Source organism: Staurois parvus, unplaced genomic scaffold (genome assembly GCF_062004578.1).
Source record: "Staurois parvus isolate SC_StPar_1 unplaced genomic scaffold, SC_StPar_1.0 ptg000288l, whole genome shotgun sequence".
In the NCBI taxonomy this organism is placed as follows: domain Eukaryota; kingdom Metazoa; phylum Chordata; class Amphibia; order Anura; family Ranidae; genus Staurois; species Staurois parvus.
The window spans coordinates 2,543,212-2,561,335 of record NW_028318084.1 but is presented as its reverse complement, the minus strand read 5'-3'; the positions used below and the strand labels follow the sequence as shown (position 1 = coordinate 2,561,335).

The following is an 18,124-nucleotide window of genomic DNA, read 5'->3' as shown; positions in this document are numbered from 1 at the left end:
AAAAAAAAATTTTAAAAATCATTGATTTTTATCCACCCTGCTGGTGATGCTTTCCACAGTACTGTGAAAATTTACTCTCTTCCTGAGGTTTTTTTTCTGCATATTTTTCACACTTAAATTATTCAGATCATTAAAGAAATTTTAATTTTGCACAAAGAATCCAAGAAAATACAAAAAGGCAGTTTTTAAATTATAATTTCATTTCATTTATTAAAAGAAAAAAAAAACTATCCAAACCTGGCTGGTCAGCCCTATATGAAAATGTAATTGCCCCCTAAACCTAATTACTGATTACAATAACTGCCAATGAGTCTTTCACATCGCTGTGGAGGAATTTAAGTCCAGACTGACTAGGCCACTCCAAAACCTTTTTTTCCTTTTTTTGAACCATTCAGAGTTGGACTTGCTGGTGTGTTTCAGATCATTGTCCTGCTTCACAATCCAACTGCGCTTGAAGTCACGAACAGATGGCCGGACATTCTACTTCATGAATTTTTGGTAGAGTGCAGAATTCATGTTTCCATTAACCTCCCTGGCGGTATGATTATTTCAGATTTTTGGTGCTGAAAGCGGTACCATTATTTTGCATGGAAATATGTAGTTTTTTTATTGTAGGCCTGTAATTTTTAGGAATAACTCACTGAAATCTGTCCGAACAAGAGTCTAGTAAACATCCCGGATAGGATAAAACTTGAAACACGAAATCATAAATTATAATTTAATAAATAATCATAAAAAATAATAACATAATAATAAATTTAATTCAATAATATAATCAAACCGAAAACACTGAAATTTGAAATTTAGCGTCAAGTTCGCACATTGCAGAGCAAAGTCGCAGAATCGTTTTTAGTGTCTGATGACGAATTTCCCCCACGAATCATCACTCAATTCTGCAAGTGGTTCTGATTTACTATCGCTGTTCTCTAGCCGGTCTAAAACCGCTTTTGACCTAAAAGGGACACTTTTTGGACGCCGTGGACGTTTCTCAGTTTCCAGGCAGAAAGAACAGTCAAAATGCAGGCAGGACGCCGGACAAAGCACTCGGGACAAAATGTATGTGAAATGGGTTGAAACAGCAATGTTTTACTATGTAAAATTTGTTTGGAAAAAAAGACATTTTTTTAAAAATTTTCAAATTTCCCGCCGCCGCCCGTACGTCCCGACGTCACAGGGACCGGAACACAGAAGCCTGATGCCAGCATCGGCCGGAGGAGATGGTCGGGGACGCTGCAGGGGACACATTGTGGGAGCGAAGGACAAGGTAAGCTCTGCAGGGAATCCCTATGCAGCGCTGCATGGTAAGCCCGAGTGTAGCTCGAGGTTACCGCTTTTGGTACTGAAACTTTACCCCGAGCTACACTCGGGAATACTGCTAAGGAGGTTAATTAATTATGGCAAGTTGTCTCATCAGTCCACAGAATATTTGGCCAAAATAAATTGGGGATAATCAAGATTTTTTTTTTATACAAATGTGAGTTGAGCCTATGTGTTCTTTTTGGTCAGCAGTGGCTTTTTCCTTGGAACTTTCCCATGGGTCCAGTTTTGTTCAGTTTCTTTCTTATTGTTGAATCATGAACAATGACCTTTAACTTAGAAAACTGAGGCCTGCAGTTCTTTAGGAGGTTGTTTTGGATTAGTGATTGTGCCCTTGGGAGTAATTTCGTCAGGCCAGCCACTCCTGGGAAAGTTCACCGCTGTTCAAACGTTTCTCCATTTGTGGATAATGGCTCTCACCATGGTTCACTGGAGTCCCAAAGCCTTAGAAATGTGTTTGTAACCCTTTCCAGACGAATACATATCAATTACTTTGCGTCTCATCTGTTCTTGAATTTCTTTAGATCACAGTATGATGTGTTGCTTTTTGAGATCTTTTAGCATGCTTCACTTTGTAAGACAGCTTCTATTTAAGTGATTCAAATAGGTCTGGCAGTAATCAGGCGTGAGTGTGACAAGTGAAATTTATCCTTCCAAAAAAATGTGGATAACCACAGTTTATTCATGATTTAGCAAGGGGGGCGCAATAACTTTTTCACATAGGGCCAGCCAGGTCTGGACAGCTTTGTGTAACATTAAATATTAGTTTGATGATCTAAATCATTTAAGTGTGACAAATATGCAAAAAAAAAATCAAAAACAAAATCCAGGTAGGGGGCAAATACTTTTTCACAGCACTGTACATGGCATCACAATATGAAATGTCTGAAAATGTAAACATTGCAAAAATGTCTACCAACATCAGGACAACTGCATTCAAAACATTTTCCCGACACGTCCATGGCAGCATGCAGGTGATAGAGCTCCGCCCCAACTCCTCCCTCAGGACTATATCATATGAATATCATAAGCGTAAGACACTCTCGCTCTCCCCAGCATTCTCCCTTTTTCCTCTCATACCTTATGACTGGTAGAGTAGCAGTACGAACCTATGTCTGCCAAGTGCAGCTTCCATCGGGTTCAGCCTCTCCCAGGTGCAGTCCCTGTTCTTGGATCGCTAACAATGCTGATAAGAAAGGGAACCCCTTCTGTGAATCTTTTGGGGTACGCAAAGCCTTCTCACAGGAGCCTGCCTTCTCTCATGGTCTTTGCATCAAGATAGGTGTGCTCCTTGTATTTTTTTTCTTCTTAGGTTCTCTCAGTGGCTATATCTTTCTCTCAATTAGTTTATTTAAATTTTTACATCTACTCACTACTTAGACACTGCCTCAGGATGTACTGTGCAGGCATGGTGCAACTCTTTTCTGAGAATGGCTCTGTGCAGTTCATGCATGCGCGATGTGGTTTTTGGGACCGGTGGCCATCTTTGATTAGGGAAATTACATAGTTTTGGATGGCAGCCTATCTCTGGTTAGGGGGCGGGAAGTTGCATCATTTTCCACCCTTTTTCGGTTTAAATTTTGTCGGTCCGACATGACAATTGCTGTCGGCTCGTCAGCCTTGCCCTTGCCATGACGTTTGATTACTAGTGCAGCTACCTTGGAATTTGTATCCAGTCTACTGTACCTTTTTTCTTAGAAATACTTGATTAACTTTCCTTCTATCTTCCAGCTGATCCTCCTGCCCGGTCTACCAGGCGTAATTCACCACACAGTCAAGATCTTCATGTTTCCACTAGGTAAGGGGTACCTTAGGGTAAGAGAAAAAAAAAAAAAAAAAAAGTGTGCTAGTTCACTGGTAATTAAATCTTTATCTCGTTCCCAGCTCTGTTCGCCCAGAAGAGGTCCAGAGGATCCTCTAGGTGCCACAAGTACTCCCATGACATTATTCTCCCTCTCCCTTTGCTCACTCAGCAAGGAAGAAATGCTGGCCATGTGGTGCTCTGCTACTATCAGATAAGCTGCTGTGTAACGGCTGTCTCAGGGACTATGCATCCAACCGTAAACTTGAGATTCAGCAGGTTTCAGACTTACTAAAAACGGGCCTAGAAAGACCCCTTCCGCCTTCAGCAGCACAAATTCCAGATATAGATCCTAATGTTTCGGGGCCTTCAACTATCAGTACCCCTCTGCTTCCATCAGGTTGTGCCACCAGATACTCATCTTTGGAAGATCCCTCACATGATTCAGAGCCCTCCAGGTTCAGTTTTTCCCTTGCACATCCCTTTATTCAACTGGTCAAGAGCGCTATTGTATCGGAAGATCCAGAGGGGCCCCCAAAGAAATCAAAGAGATATTTTCCTTTCCTTAAGAAGAAGCAAATGGTCTTTCCCCTAATGAGTGAGATTAGAGAGGTTATTGAGGAGGCGAGAGAGAAGACAGACAAAATATATCTTTAGGTTGAATCAACAAGCTGTGTCTATTGGCAGATTCTGATATGCAAACTTTGGACTCAATGCTAGCGGTGGATGAAGCAGTTGTACACCTAGACAAGAATATAACTCTACCCATGGATGATTTGTCTTCCTTCAAGGATCCTCTGGATAGGCAGATAGACCTAGGATCTGAAGAGAGGTTATTTAGCATCAGGGGCAGCATGTAAGCCTGTAATTGCAATTACATCTGTGTCTAATGCCATCAGGGCCTGAACAGAAAATATAGAGGTGGCTCTACGTCAAGACATTCTAAAGGATGACATGATCAAAGCTCTGGAAGAGTTGAAGTTTTCAGCAGACATTGTGGAGGAAGCCATGATAGATACAATCCATTGTTCAGCCAGATAAATGCTGTACGCGGTGTGGCTGATTTAGCATCAAAGTAAAAAACTGGTGAAAAATTCCATTTGATGGGAATGCTCTACTTGGAGAAATACTGGACAGGGCTATATCCAGAGTAATGGGTGGCAAATATGGCTTACTTTCTTGAGATAGAAGAGTGAGAAGATTGACAGCTTGCGCATCTAAATTTCAGCAAGGTCAAGAGACTTCAGACAATTGCGGTAAAACATTGATGCAGGAAAATTCTGGAGAGGCACCCAGGTGTCCTTCTTAGGCTCCAGGAAAAATAGGACTCTCACTGCTCCCCAGCAGGGAATTAAGTCTTTTTGACACGAGGCCAGCCAAGACACTCCCGGTTGCAGCCAGACAAACACTTCATGCCAGTCTGGGCAATTCGCTGTCAAGATCCTTGGGACCTATCAACAATCCATTATGGACACTTCTAGACTTTTTCTCATCCGCCTCCTCGAAGTTCTTAAGAAAAATGGAAAACTCCAGTCTCCCCACAGAAAGCACTGGCCTTAAAGCAGTTTGTAACATTCCCTCCAGTTCCAGGTGGCAGCCATTCCAGTTCCAAGTCCCAGTTCACGGGCTTCTACTCCACCCTGTTCTTAGTCCAAAAGAGAACAGGTGGATGGAGGCCCATGATAGACTTGAAAGGATTCAATAAATACACACACCTCGAAACCTTCAAAATGGAGTCACTTCAGTCAATTATTCAAGCTCTCTAGCCAGCAGACTGGCTAGTCTTGATAGATCTCCATGATGCATATCTGTTTGTACCTTTCAAAAATACCTAAGGTTTGCAGTGGGTCAAGTCCACTAACAGTTAAAATGCCTTCCATTTGGTCTATGTACCTCTCCCAGGGTGTTCACAAAAGGTGCTAGTCTCGATCCTAGCCCCCGAAAGGGGACTCCGGTTATACCACTTTTTAGACGACATTCTCTTCTTAGCGAACAACCTGAATCAGCTCATCTCCCACAGACAGGTCCTGTTATAGTCTAACAGAAGTCGGGTGGCTAATAAACTACCAAAAAAGCCAAATGATTCTAACACAGAGTATGGTCTATCTGGGGGTGTAGAAGGTGCCATGGATACGTCATGGAGTGGCGTTATTTTTGTTCCTTTTGAGAGCCCTAGCTGAGAGATTTCAGGGAAGTGCCAACAAAGAGGGGAAATTGGTTAGCAGTTTCACCTGTGTTTCTGTAGTCTATGGGTCCCTTGAGTCTGGAAACTTTCAGTGTTAATAGGAGGGATGAGTCTCCAACCTCTCACCCTGGGAGCTGAAGGGGGGGGCTGTGTGGGGAGACACATGGCTGAAAATCAGTGCTCCTAAAGTGCCTCTTTGGAGAAGCCTATCCTGCCTCCACCTAACTGTACATGTATTTTCTCCATCAGCTCATCCCCCACAGTTATTACCTTTTGCATCACTTGACCCTCCCTTTTTAGATTGTAAGCTTTAACGAGCAGGGCCCTTTGATTCCTCCTGTATTCAGTTGTATTGTAACTGTTCAGTTTGCCCTCACATTGTAAAGCACTGTACAATCTGTTGGTGCTATATAAATCCTATATAATAATAATCTTCTGACAAGGCAGATTCACTCATCCAAACCAGCAGAAGCTAGACCTTCGAGAATGGAAGCTGAGAGAAGGTTTGAATCCCTAGGTTGCCCCCCAGACGTCATATCCACTCTTAAGGCTAGGAAACCAACAACAAATACTATGTATGCAAACATTTGGGACACATTTGTTTTTTATGCCACAGGAAGAGATTTTGAGCCAATTTCTCCATGAAGACCACAGATATTGGGGTTCCTTCAGACATGTCTTGATTTGGACCTCGTATTGAGCCTGCTCAAAGTTCAGGTGGCTGAAATATCAGTAGCAACCAGTACAAAGTGGGCAGAGGATCCTCTGTAAATCAGATTTATCGGGAGTGTTGAACATCTGTCCACCTGCTAGATCTACCTTTCCTAGGTGGGATCTCTCCTTAGTCCTAGAGGTTCTAACCAGCCATCCATTTGCCCCTGTGGAGCAGGCGTTCCTTTATTTTTTTTTTAATAAAGGACTTGTCAAAAACTGACTTATGTCTTTATTTATACTACTTTTTTCTTTTTTTGTGAATGAGAAGGGGTACTATGATCTGCAGTTGTCATGGTGCTGCATAAGTGATCAGTTATAACACCAGTGTAACGGACCGCCTGACAGCACCTCTATCAGTCCCCTGATAGAGCCTCCCCAGAGTACAGGGTCTAAGTACCGGAGCACTTGTTCACCAGGGCCCCTGATGGTGGGGATGAACTTGGAGCGCTCCGGGACCAGGTCGCAGCTGCTAGGTATCTCTATCAGAGGTAGAGGAGTCTGCCAAGGGCTCCAGCAGGTTAAGAGTCTGATGTGAGGGAGCCCAGGGGATTCCTGAGGGATTGATGGACGAATGCAAAGTCAGAGTCAAACAATCCTGGTCGATAACTAGCGGGTCGGTGAGGTACAAGACGATAGGCAAAAGATAGTCAGGTCACACGCAGGGTCAATACCAAAAGATCGGATCTATAAGGGAACATCCAGGAGCAGAGTCAGGCAAGCCAAGGGGTCAGGACAGGAGAAGGCAACAAGGTCAGACAATCCGGATCAGAGTACTCACAACACAGGCAACAGGATACAAAAGACCATTCGGCAACAAGTGTCTGTGCAGGGCTGGTTTAAGTAGCCCGCCCTGCACCTGACAGGCGCAGCCTAGGTCCCAGTGCCTGCCTAGTACTGTCAAGACGACAGGTGCGCCTGGGTCCTAGTGTCCTGCTACCTGCACGTCTTGACAGACACCTACGCATGTGTAGACCCATGCGTCGCGATGGTCCCTGACAACCAGTCCTTTTTATGGCTTAACAAGTTTGGTGGACGACGCAAGCAACTATGACAGTTATCATTCAAGGCATGTCTTGAATGTAACAGTTTTTGGAAAGTTACATCAACAGATTTAGTTCCTTTTTAAAGTGTACGGTCAGAATAAAATTAAATATATAGTACATCACTGCAATACATATATGTTTCCCCTTATTTTATCCTATTAAAACACTACAAAGTACAGAAAAATACACACTGATAGGATAGAAATCCATTGTCCTCCTAAGTTCCTGTTTTAGTCGACAACATAGTGAATCTGCTGAACTGAAAATTTTCAAACAGTGTTAACAGGCCTGCCTGCTGGACTACAGATCCCTACCCATCACCCGGCCCTCTCTGTCTTACTTCACATACATACATCTCAGAAAATAACTTATGGTACAGACACAATAGTTATAACTTAGGCCAGCCATCACATGTGCCATGTGTCAGTGAGTGATGACGCCATCACGCTCCCACAGCTTGCTCTTCTCGTGCCTGTTGGGCCTGCTGATCTGTGTCATTGTTGGTGGTGGCGTGTTGTGTGGGATCTGTCACAGTGTGGGATCTGTCACTGTGTGGGATCTGTCACTGTGTGGGATCTGTCACTGTGTGGGATCGCTCAGTTCAGCTGCCTGCTGTCACAGCGTTTTATCTCCTTCCATTGCCTGGGGAATTCCAGCCAGGGATCTGTCAGAGTGTAGATCCTTCACTCACTGCAACTGTCACCCTGTCATTGCCATCAACAGATACAGTCCATTTGTGACACTGATTTTTATATTGGTGCTGGTTTGCTCAGCGCTGTACATTATAGTGGGGGACAGAACATGAGACAATACAGTAACAATACAATACACGTGGGGTTCAGGGGCCCTGCTCTTTCGAGCTTACAATCTAGGAGACATTTATTTTTGCAAATTAAAATAAAAATGTAGCAGTTTCAAGCTTTGTTGATTTAATATTTTCTTCTCTTTAAAAAAAAAAAATTTTTTTTTTTGGGGGGGGGGGGGGGGAGTTGGTGCAAGTAGCTGGTCTTGCCTAGTGCGAAAAATAGTCTAGCACAGGCCTGTGGTCAAGTATCCTAGGAGGCCATTCAGGACTGACATGTTAATATCAATAAAGTGCAATCAACAATGCAGATGCCGCTGATTACACAGTCACGGCATTTACATATCAACCTTGATAAGCAAAGGTGACTAATAAAGTATATTTCTGTAAACAAACACAAATGTTTTCATGTGCAAAAGCAATAAATACACTTTCTGAACAGGTTTTTGGAATGCAGTTTTCCATTTTTGGTTTATGCAGCTTTACACTGTGGACCAATATTTTCTATATTTCAGGTACTTATATAGCGCCGTCAATTTACGCAGCGCTTTAAATATATATTGTACATTCACATCCGTCCCTAACACTCAAGGGGCGTACAATCTAAGGTCTCTAACTTACATTCATATACAAGGGCCAATGTAGACAGGATCCAATTAACCGACCAGCATGTCTTTGGAGTGTGGGAGGAAACCGGAATACCCGGAGGAAACCCACGCAGGCACAGGGAGAACATGGAAACTCCAGGCAGGAGGTGCCATGGCTGGGATTCGAACCAACAACCCAAGTTCTGCCAGGCAGAAGTGCTAACCTTTTAGTCACTGTGCTGCCCATATTTGAACTAGTTTGCATATTCCCATAGAATGCAATACTACTGTATTTAGATCTGTAGAAATTATGGATCTGATCACAGGAGTACTGTATACCCCATGTGCCTGAGCCCTATAAAAACCTGTACAGTCAGCAGTAAATGCAATAATTCCAAATGCCAGCAGTGAATTGCTTCCACCAGGGCAAGATGTGAAGAGAAGAGTCAACAACGGGGTCAAAGTAATAAAACCCTAACCTTTCTACCGAACAAATTGGGCTTTAACCACTAGCCTACCAGGCACTTATACCCCCTTCCTGCCTACCGGGCACTTCTACCCCCTTCCTGCCTACCGGGCTCTTCTACCCCCTTCCTGCCTACAGGGCTCTTCTACCCCCTTCCTGCCTACAGGGCTCTTCTACCCCCTTCCTGCCTACAGGGCTCTTCTACCCCCTTCCTGCCTACAGGGCTCTTCTACCCCCTTCCTGCCTACCGGGCACTTCTACCCCCTTCCTGCCTACAGGGCACTCCTACCCCCTTCCTGCCCTCCGGGCACTTCTACCCCCTTCCTGCCCTCCGGGCACTTCTACCCCCTTCCTGCCCAGGCCAATTTCCAGCTTTCAGCGCTATCACACTTTGAATGACAATTGCGCGGTCATGCAACACTGTACCCATATGGCATTTTTATCATTTTTTGAGACAGATAGAGCTTTATTTTGGTGGTATTTAATCACCTCTGGGTTTTTTATTTTTTTCTTAAACAAACCAAAAACCACTGAAAAATTTTTTTTAAAAAGTTTTTTCTTAGTTTGTTATACAATTTTGTAAATAAGTGATTTTTCTCCTTCACTGATGTGCACTAATGAGGCTGCAGTGATGGGCACTGACAGGGGGCACTGATGAGGAGGCACTGGTAGGTTGCACTGATGGGCATTGACAGGCATCACTGATGGGCACTGAAAGGCAGCACTGATACGTGGCACTGATTGGCATTGATAGGTGGCACTGATGGGTGGCATTGATAGTCAGCTCAGATGGGCACTGGTATGCACTGATATGTGGCACTGACTGCTGGCACTGATGGGCACTGACAGGTGGCACTTCTGGGGCCACACTGATCATCAGTACCCTGATGATCAGTGTACATGTCCCCTCTGCGGAAAGCCGATTCCCGGCTCTCCTCTGTCAGCATGACAGCTCGAGAGGAGAGAAATGCCGATAATCAGCATTTCCGTGTTTACATGTGATCAGCTGTGATTGGACACAGCTGATCACATGACCGAGCCGACATCTTCCGCTCTTTCCATGATCCCGTGTCCGAGGGACACAGCGCACCGGCGATCGCCGCGCTGCGTACTCCCTGAGCCGCACAAGCCTTCAGGCATCAATGTAGCCTGCATTCCCACCTGAGCACAGTCATGGTGATTTTGAAGTGTTTTTGCACATGTATCAATCTTCAGGAGTAAGATGAGAGAAGCAGTTCAGGGAGAGGTGTTCTTCAGGCACAAAAACAAATATATTGTTTTTGATCCCAACCACAGCACCACCTGTCTAGAATTTGCATGTTCTCCCTGTGCCTGCGTGGGTTTCCTTCAGGTACTCTCCAAAGACATGCTGGTAGGTGAATTGGCTCCTGTCCAAATTTGCCCTAGTATGTGTATGTATGAATGTGCGTTAGGGACCTTAGATTGTACGCCCCTTGGGGGTTAGCGACTGACTTGAATGTACTATATATATATATATATATATATATGTAAAACGCTACGTAAATTGACAGCGCTGTACAAGTGCCTGAAATAAATGAAAACATTGTATAATTGTCATTAAAAGTGTGTTTGCTGAGCATAACAAAATATCTCTTGTGAGCAGGGCTAGATCTGGCCTGTCTAATCTGGGGTGAGATCAGTGAGATGGAAGTACAATAAAAATGCTAAAATGGTTAGCACTTCCACCTGGCAGTACTCGGGTCATTTGTTCAAATCCCAACCATGGCACCACCTGCCTGGAGTTTGCATGCTCTCCCTATGCCTGTGTGGGTTTCCTCCGGGTACTCCGGTTTCCTCCCACACTCCAAAGACATGCTGGTAGGTTAATTGGCCCCTGTCTAAATTGTCCCTAGTATGTGTATGTATGAATGTGAGTTAGGGACCTTAGATTGTACACCCCTTGAGGGTTAGGGACTGATGTGAATGTACAATATATATGTAAAGTTCTGCGTAAATTGACGGCGCTATATAAGTACCTGTAATTAATGAATAAATTAGCTCTTATTAAAATCTATCAGGCCAAAAACGCCTGAATATGTGAAAAAAAAAAATCATAAAATGGGAGCCTGCATGTTTATTATACAGGATTTATTATTATTATTATACAGTATTTATAAAGCGCCAATAGTTCGCTCAGCGCTGTACATTACAAAGGGGGACAGAACATGTGACAGAACAATAACAATACAATGCAAAACACGAGGGGATCGAGGGCCCTGCTCCTTGGAGCTTACAATCTAGGAGGGAGGGGATAGGGGCACAGGAGGAGATAGCTGTGGGGGATGGGGTGGTAGGAAGAGTGGAGGAGGTCGGCAAGTTAGCAGGGGGTGGGGTAGGCTTCCCTGAAGAGATGGGTTTTCACGGTGCGCCTAAAAGGAGAGGAGAGTAGGTGATAATCTGATGGATTGGGGTAGGGAGTTCCAGAGGATAGGTGATGTCCTGGAGAAATCCTGGAGGCGGGCATGGGAGGAACCAACAGTACGAACAGTTTTCGCAGCACTTTACAAAATGAAGGTAGTTAGTTACGAGGTAGTCAGGAATAGACAAACAAGGTGAAAAACTGTCAGGTGTCATCCTGTGTAGACTTCCATGTCAGACAACTTCCCACACCCAATATATGACATTGCTTGCTGCTGTCGCTGCAGAATGCCCCATACGGACGCGTGTCGGAAATCCCTTGCTGCTCACACAGATCTCTCCCTCCCACCCTACTCTTCATCCTCACAGATCTCTCCCTCCCACCCTACTCTTCATCCTCACAGATCTCTCCCTCCCACCCTACTCTTCATCCTCACAGATCTCTCCCTCCCACCCTACTCTTCATCCTCACAGATCTCTCCCTCCCACCCTACTCTTCATCCTCACAGATCTCTCCCTCCCACCCTACTCTTCATCCTCACAGATCTCTCCCTCCCACCCTACTCTTCATCCTCACAGATCTCTCCCTCCCACCCTACTCTTCATCCTCACAGATCTCTCCCTCCCACCCTACTCTTCATCCTCACAGATCTCTCCCTCCCACCCTACTCTTCATCCTCACAGATCTCTCCCTCCCACCCTACTCTTCATCCTCACAGATCTCTCCCTCCCACCCTACTCTTCATCCTCACAGATCTCTGCCTCCCACCCTACTCTTCATCCTCACAGCCTGAGATCCTGGAGGCTTTTCTGGGAATATGTTTTACTGTGAGCACAATGTGAGAGCTGGGATCCCACGTGGCCATACGCCGTATGTTTTAAGTGTATGGAAGCTGTAACACACAGGTAGCACTGGGTGCAACTTGGCATGCGATTTGCATGCCATGCTACTTTCAAATCCGTATGTCAAGTCGCACCCCATTGTCCACAATTACAGCGGTCACATCGGTGCGGTTCTGACTTGCTCGGAGCCGCACCAATTTCGAAAGAAGTACATGCACTACTTTTGATGCGATTTCCATAGACATCTGTGTCAGATGTAGTGCACATCACACCTGAAATCGTCATGTCCCCCGACTTTTGAAATCGTGCGACTTCGCTGTAAGTCGCATGATTTCAAAGTCGGTCTTGTTGAAACCGGGGTGTCACAATACATTTCTTTTATTTGCTCCCTTTTGGTCTGTCTGTTAAATATGCCATTGAAAGTGTTTTATAATAATATCTATTCTACAAGTGAAACAAAATGTTTATCCAGCCCAAAAACCTGTAAAACCAAAAATTCCTGTACTCTAGTCCATTCCACTCTGTTACCTGCCATCTTTGTGGACTACAAAACACTTTTTCCAGTTATTCAGTAAAGGGGGAGGTGTTGTGTAGTCCTAACACTACCTGCTTCTCAGTATGGCGGTTGCCCTAGCACAGGAAGCATGTTAATGGGTAGGATCATCGGGCTAAAATGAAAAGGGAAAAAAGAAAATGAATGCAGCCACCACATCCAAGGGGCGATAAGCTGCAATACTACCATTGTTAGTTCTTGGGTTTAGATACGCTTTTTTTCTAGATATTCTCAACTGCCCAGGGAAGGGGTTATGGTAGTCCTCTAGCTTCTTCCGGACTAGAATTTCAGGGTCGTCCATGTAAGCAAAACTGGATTGCATTTTCTTTTTGTTCAGTGACAGAACTACCACTTTGTGTGTAGTGTTAAATGGTTAGCACTTCTGCCTGGCAGTACTCGGGTCGCTGGTTCGAATCCCAACCACAGCACCACCTGCCTGGAGTTTGCATGTTCTCCCTGTGCCTGCGTGGGTTTCCTCAGGGTCTCCGGTTTCCTCCCACACTCCAAAGACATGCTGGTAGGTGAATTGGCTCCTGTCTAAAGTGGCCCTTGTATGTGTATGTATGAATGTGAGTTAGGCACCTTAGATTGTACACCCCTTGAGGGTTAGGGACTGATGTGAATGTACAATATATATATAAAGAGCTGCGTAAATTGACGGCGCTATATAAGTACCTGAAATAAATGTTCTTGCCTCTACTCTGCTGCCTGCTCACACACCTGGGTTCCTATGGCAACTCACTCTACAGCAAGGGCAGAGAAAAGCGGTTAAAAACAAACTGCTCCCACTTGCTCACTTCACTGGGGGTTGCCATTTTCAAATGGTTGTAGTTTAAAAATTATAAATCCTACACCGAAGAGCTTTATATTGTGAGAATCAGCGGCGTGAGTTGCAAAAAAATGGTCATGTTGTGAAAACTATCAGGACTATGGCTTAGCCGTGGACATTTTTAGTGGCAGCAGGGATAGCTGAACGTTTTGATATAAGATTTGTGTAGGTGGGCTTGAAAATGAGGGAGTGATGGCAGTTTAGAAATCATGTCCTGATTTTTCAGCTCACACTCTAGCTTTTGTCAGCTCCCACTCTAGTTTTGAACATTCCGCCATTCATTCCTATGGGACCAATTTCACCACAAAAATGGCGATATTTCGTGAACCATTCGGCGAAACGTTCCACAAAGTAATAGCACACCAATCGGGAACAATCCGCACGTTTCGGTATATTACTGTCTATGTAGTGTAAAAACTGTGGGAGGAGTTAGGGGGGTAAATTTGGATATAATAAGAATATATATATGTGAGATAACAGGAAGTGGTCGCCATGCAGGAACACTTAATAAAACATTTTCAATAGCATAAGATAAATTTATTGTCACGAGTTAACGTCCACATTTAGTACCGTCACACTGGGTGCGACTTGGCATGCGATTTGCATGCCATGCAACTTGCAGATCGCATGCCAAGTCACACACTATTTCTTAGAATGACAGCGGTCATATCGGTGCGGTTGCAACTTGGTCGGAGCCGTATTAATTTCTAAAGCCGTGCATGCACTACTTTTGTTGCGATTTGCATAGACATCTGTGTCCGCACCTGAACTCTAAATCGCACCCGAACTCGCAATCGCACCCGATCTCTAATCGCACCCGAACTCTAATCGCACCCGAACTCTAATCGCACCCGAACTCTAATCGCACCCGAACTCTAATCGCACCCGAACTCTAATCGCACCCGAACTCTAATCGCACCCGAACTCTAAATCGCACCCGAACTCTAAATCGCACCCGAACTCTAAATCGCACCCGAACTCTAAATCGCACCCGAACTCTAAATCGCACCCGAACTCTAAATCGCACCCGAACTCTAAATCGCACCCGAACTCGCAATCATACCTGAACTCTAAATCGCACCTGAACTCGCAATGACATTCCTACTTGGAAATCGCCTGACTTCACTGTAAGTCGCACAATTTCAAAAAGTCGGGATCGGTGTGACCGGGGAGGGGGGGTAAGGGCAGGAAATTAAGTCTTTTAAGTTTCATAAAGATGATTTGTTTCATGTTCAATGCATGCCTGGGGTAAGTCATTACATAGTGGACTTTCAATGCTTTACCAGCGTGGACTGCTACAAGAAAATCCCAGTCTGGATCTGCCAGGGGCTGTGCCTGTCCACGGTCCATCTTTCCAGGACTGGTAGCCCCCCCATGTCGTGGTGAACGAGTCTGCAGCTCGGGACTGAACCAGCTGATGGAGGACAGGAAGAAGGGCTCAGAATCAGTGGCTTGGCTTGTCTGATCGGCACAGTCAGTACAAGAAGCAGACGGGGGGGGGGGGGGGACGGTTTGAATCAGCATTGTATTGTTCAAGTGTAAACCTGATAAGTAGAATCCCCAGTCCAGGGGCGGACTGACAACTCATGGGGCCCCCGGGCAATAGGGGATCATAGGGCCCCTGTGTCCTTGCCCAAACTCAAAAAAAGTCTATGAAAACAGGTACCAGGGGCGTCTCATGGGGCCCCCTGCTGACCCCGGGCCCTCGGGCAGTGCCAGAGTTTCCAAATGGTCAGTCCGCCCCTGCCCCAGTCTAATGTAATCCTACACTGCACTGCCCATGTCTTCCTCTGTCTATCCTTACTTGTGTTTCCAGATCCTGCTGTTAGCTTCACCGTAATAGCTCAATGGAAGTGCGGCAGTAGGCAGTCCCAGTCTCCTTGTCCCATCCGGACTACACATCCCAGAATGCTTTGCAGCTACAGCAGTGGTTCTCAACCTGGGGGTCGAACGACCCTTTCACAGGGGTCGCCTAAGACCATCAGAAAACACATATTTCCGATGTGTAAAGAGCAGCTACTGTGTTAAAAGCAGCTACTGTGCTGAAAGCAGCTACTGTGTTGAAAGCAGCAGTATTGGAGGTAAAACGACACTCATGAATTATAATTACTGGGTAAATAATTTTATGGTTGGGGGTCACCACAACATGAGGAGCTGTATTAAAGGGTCACGGCATTAGGAAGGTTGAGAACCACTGAGCTACAGGCTCAATACATCTGTTAAACCAAGCAATGACTACTCACCCGATTTCCTTTTGTTATAATGACAAAAATAAATTTTCCTTTTTTTCCTCCACCTCTGACACTTCCAGGTGTGTCAAGGCTTTGTATGCCTGAGATTCTGTATCTGATCCTCTCCTCTAATCAGTTACAGGAAAAGCTGCAAAAGCTTAAAAAGGGACCATCAATACGCAGTATACAGGCTCAATATACAGTTGTGTTCAACATAATAGCAGTCAGACATCACTAACCGGATCAATCGCTGTTTTTGGTGGAAATGATATTTCTACATGGCAGATAATTTCCTAGCAGGTGTAGTAGAGTCATAGAAATCCAACAGACCCAACAGTCATGACATGCATGCTGCTGATTCTGTGTCATTGAATCACTCATTGAAAGGGGCGTGTTCAAAATAATAGCAGTGTGGAGTTCTATTAGTGAGGTCATTCATTCTTTGAAAAACAGGTGGCAATTATTGCCCTTATTTAACCACTTCCCGACCGGCCGTTGCATATAAACGGCAGGACGGTGGCAGTGCAGGGGGGGGTGGATGTTTATAAATGGCCTCCCCGCACCCTGCTTGTGCGCGCTCCCTGGGAGCGTGCAGCACCGCGATCCAGTGCCCGCTGTGTCCTCCGGACACAGTGAAACACCGATCGTCGGACGGGACCTCTGTACGAGGTCCCGATCATGTGATCACTGATTGGCCAATCAGTGATCACATGCAAAGTAGTAAGCAAGATGTCACTTGTGACATCATTGCTTACTACGTGTGAAATCTGTGAATGATCACAGATCATTATTCACAATGATCAACTATTCACAACAGCCTTGTACCATGTGACAAGCTGTGACCAATCACAGCTCACCCAGTACTTAATGACTGCAAGAATGCAGACAGAGAGAAAGAGAAACGATTGCTTTTACATCCTATATGGGTGTAAAAGCAATCAGTGTAAAAAAAAAAAAAAAAAAATCTTCATCACCCCCCACAAGTAGTACAGTGTTACCATGGTGACACTGTACTGCTAGGGTGACAGTATGTTAAAAAAAAATAAAAATAAAATATAAGAATATAAAAAAATAAAATAAAAATGTAAAAAAAAAAATTTTAAAAATTATAATTTTTGGTTATAAACTAATTTGGATTATTTTTTTACTAAAAAGATAACAGAATAAATTTTGGCCAAGATTTATGATGAAATATTATTTATTTGCAAAATTTTATTAAAAAAAAAAACTTTTTTTCAAAATTTTTGGACTTTTTCATTTACATAGCAAAAAAAATAAAAATCCCAGCGGTAGATAAATACCACCAAAATAAAGCTTTATCTGTCTCAAAAAAATGGTAAAAAATTCATATGGGTACAGTGTTGCATGACCGCGCAATTGTCATTCAAAGTGTGATAGCGCTGAAAGCTGAAAATTGCCCTGGTCAGGAAGGGGGGGAAAGTGTCCGGACTGGAAGTGGTTAAGGAAGGAAGGCAGCAAACGTTGGACATGCTGGTTACAGTGCATTTCTCTCTGAAATTATGAGGAAAATGGGTAGTTTTCATTTTGGCCTAAATATATGAAATTTGATTTGACTGAATATCTTTTATAAACAGAATAGAAAATATTTTTCTTCAAAAATGTTCGGTCTTTTGTTTATACAAGTTAAAAAAAATTAAATAAAACCCAGTGGTGATCAAATACCAACAAAAAAGTTATATTTGTGTGAAAAGAAATATGTAAATTTAATTTGGGTACAGTTTTGCATGACAGAGCAAGTCATGCCAGTTAAAGTAATGCAGTGCTGAACAGTAAAAAATGCCCTGACCATGAAGGAGGTAAAGCCTTTGGGAGTCAAATGGTTAAAATAAAAATGCACATATACATTAACTACTTGCCGCCCAGCCACTGTAGAAATACGGCGGCAGGGCGGCACTGGCAGGCAAAACCACGTTTTAAAACGTGTGTTTTGTAAACAGGTAGGGGGCCGCGCGAGGCGCGCCGCCGCCCTACCTGTCCCACCGATCACAGCCGGTCCTTACCGGCTATCTCCCGGCGATTAGCAGCAATCAGTGACAGAGAGCACAGCTGCAGTAGCTGTGCTTTCTGTCAGTTCCCTGACAGCTTGAGGACAAGCTGATCGGGACAGAAGAGTTTCTCTCCCGATCAGTGGTGTCCTGTGCAGCACACCCCGCCCCCTAGTAAAACACTCCCCTCACACAGTTAACCCTTTCCCTGAATAATAAACTTAACCCCTTCCTCCCCAGTGCCATTAGTACAGTGTCAGTGTTTTTTTTTTTTGCACTGATCACTGTATTGGTGTCACTGGGGATGTCAGTGACCCCAAGTCAGTACCCCCCAATGTCAGAATGTCCGCCGCAGTCCCGCCATAAGT

General features: G+C 44.4%; 1 protein-coding gene and 1 pseudogene across 2 annotated transcripts in view; one reads left to right on the top strand and one right to left on the bottom strand.

Moving 5' to 3' along the window:
* The window catches only part of LOC149458310 (uncharacterized), a 234,061-nt gene extending 218,555 nt beyond the window's left edge, over nt 1-15,506 (bottom strand). The window contains exon 1 of one of the 2 annotated variants that reach the window (XR_016313473.1): nt 15,324-15,506. The gene's annotated coding sequence lies outside the window, so the exon portion shown is untranslated. The remainder of the gene's footprint in view (nt 1-15,323) is intronic. The other variant, XM_089682401.1, reaches the window with a different exon arrangement.
* On the top strand, nt 2,226-4,483 carry LOC149458311 (uncharacterized; annotated as a pseudogene).
* Nucleotides 15,507-18,124: the final 2,618 nt, after the last annotated feature.